Source organism: Corvus brachyrhynchos, unplaced genomic scaffold, assembly GCF_000691975.1.
Source record: "Corvus brachyrhynchos isolate BGI_N302 unplaced genomic scaffold, ASM69197v1 scaffold19, whole genome shotgun sequence".
Taxonomy (NCBI): Eukaryota; Metazoa; Chordata; class Aves; order Passeriformes; family Corvidae; genus Corvus; species Corvus brachyrhynchos.
The window spans coordinates 390395-392945 of NW_008246061.1; positions in this window are offsets into that span (position 1 = coordinate 390395).

Consider the following 2551-nt stretch of genomic DNA (forward strand, 5'->3'; position numbering starts at 1 on the left):
TCCGGGGTTGGGAATCCAGGTGTTTGTAGTGTGAATGTGTGATGGACGTGAGTTAAATGCTGTCCCCGGTGATCCTGGGGGGATCCCAGTGCATGGTGGGGGATCGCTCAGAGCGTGGCACAGCAGGAAGATCCATCTTTGTGCCGTTTTATCAAACAGGGCTCCCTGTGCTGTGGGTTTAGCAGAGGAAAGGCTTTAACTCTGCCAAGGATGGGGAAGGACCCAGTTTGTGCACGAAGGGAAATCAGGGCTGGGCAAAGGCGCCTGCAGTGCATCTCTCCCTGCCCTGGGGCCTGGTCACAGGCAGTGCTCTAGTCCTGAACAGTCCTGCTGGAACTCGCTCTCAGGGGATGGGTACAGAAAATACCCCCCCAGCCCTCCCCATCCTTTCTTTGTCACATGAAAGAAAAGCTGGCTGCCTGTTAATTACATGAACCTTCTCATGGGCAATTGAGCTGGCCCTGTGTGTGTGTATTCATGCTGCCCGCGAGTTCTTGTCTGATTCATGCTCACAGGTGACTGAAAGGAAGCCAAATTTCACAACAAAGCAGGGCCCTGCTGGCTGTGTCCAGCTGCTTCCAGGCCCTGTCCACACAGAAAGGCAGTGGCTCTTTCTCCCAGGGCAGGGGCAGTGGCCACCTCCACCCCAAACTCACTTTTTGAGTCCTGTGATGCCTCATCCCCATGGCCAAGATGTTACAGAGCCCCAAGGTGCGGGCATCCCTCTGCCTGTGGCTTCCTCTCCCTGAAATTCCCAGGGAAGTCCTTCAGCCTGAGTTTGATCCTTCCCTGGGGAGGACGTGGCCCCCTCCCCTTGCTGGAGCCTGGTGCTTTCGGGAGGGTCTGGGATAAAATGCCAAGGGGTTCCTGGCGTGGGGATCCTGCTGCTGCTCCCCATGTCCTGGATCTCCCAGTGGGGCCCAGTGACCCTGCTGGCTGGGGACAGTCCTCTGGTGGCACTGCCAGCCCTGGCACTTGAGTGCCCACCGCTGTCTGTCCTGTGTGCACAGAGGAGCTTCTGGAAGCCCAGGGAGGAGCTGCTTCCTGGCTCTGCATCTCTGCATCTGCATCTTGAGATGCTCCTCAAGGACCCTTTCCTCCTACTGGAATTTGCTGGGAATGTTGGCCAGCAGGGCTCCCAAAGCCTCTCTGCACACCTCCACAGGGCATAGATGAGAGCTCAGGACATCTCTGTGTCTCTCCTGGCACAATTTTGGCCCATTCCAACCAGTACCTTCCCAGCCAGTCCCTGGGAACAGATGAGGGTTGTCCCAGGACACAGGAGGGGATGTGCCACAGCCTCCCATGGCTCTGCAGCTTGTCTCCTTCCTGCCAGCTTGACTCCAACCTCTCCAGCACCGAGTTTCCAGGCCTTCATTTCCAGCTCTCATTGCTATTCATCAGTGCATCTGAATATTTTAATCCTTGGGGAGGGGGGACTGGAGAGCAGCATCCTCCCCCTGCTCTCCCAGCCACCTTCCCTGGCTTATCTGCTGAAACCAGGGCCAAGCTGTCCCTGGCCTCAGTGGGTGAGACAAATCGTGGAAGGAGCTTAAAGCAAGACCAGCATCTCCCACCTTGTGCTTGGAGGGGGCTGGGGAAGGAGAGGAGGGAGGGGGCGAGGGAAGCAGCTTGTAATTACAGAGTAAGAGGCAGCGATAAAATGATAATGGAAGAGTTCTGACCTGGCTGAGCCAGTCCTGCAAAGCTGTGAAATAAATTTAGCAAAGAGCGAGGGCACGGGGGGCTCCCAGGCTGGGTTACAGCTGAAATGCTGGTTTCACAAACAAGACGTAAATTGGATTGCAAACATCTAATTAACCTCTTTGCTTATTTTTTTTTTGGTGGGAGAGGCGACAGATTCCAGCTAAAGCTGATACCATGGCTTGATATCCCTTTGCAGGGGAGAATCTGGAGGAAAGGAGAGGCAAATGATGTGGTGGTTTCACCTGCTGGCTCTCTCCTTGCTGTCCAGGCGCGAGGGAGAGGAGAATTCTGAGCTCTCCTGACCCCTCTGCCTTGCTGTAGCAGCTGTGTGTGCTGTTTGTGATAACCTCATCTTGGAAGGAGAAGGTGCTGGTGGAGATTCTCCCTGTGTTTCTTTGTTCTTCATCTCACCTGGAGCTCCCTGCTTCCTGGGGGACAGGAATGGGGATCTCCCATGGCCTGAGCTGGCTCCCCTTGGCTGCTGCTTTGCCCTGTGCCAGAGCTGCTGACTCTTTTGGACTTGACCCAACCTCTCTGGAGAGCAGAGTAAGAGCTGGAAAACAACCCTCTCCTCCCTTCCCTGGGCTCCAAGGGTTGCTGTTTATTTTTCTGGAGGGCAACCATTCCATGTGGATTTCGGGAGCTGCGGAGCTCCCTCCCCAGCCCCTCACCACCTCCTGCCTCCCCCTCACCCCAACCTCTTCTTTTTCACCCCATCTTCCCCCAGGGGCATCCAGCCAGTGCAAATGGTCCCTTGGCAGCAATGATGAAGATGGATGTCTGATTGATTCTCTCTCCTCTGTGCAGCCCCCTCTCCAGCCCCCCCTTTTCCCTCTCCCCCCCC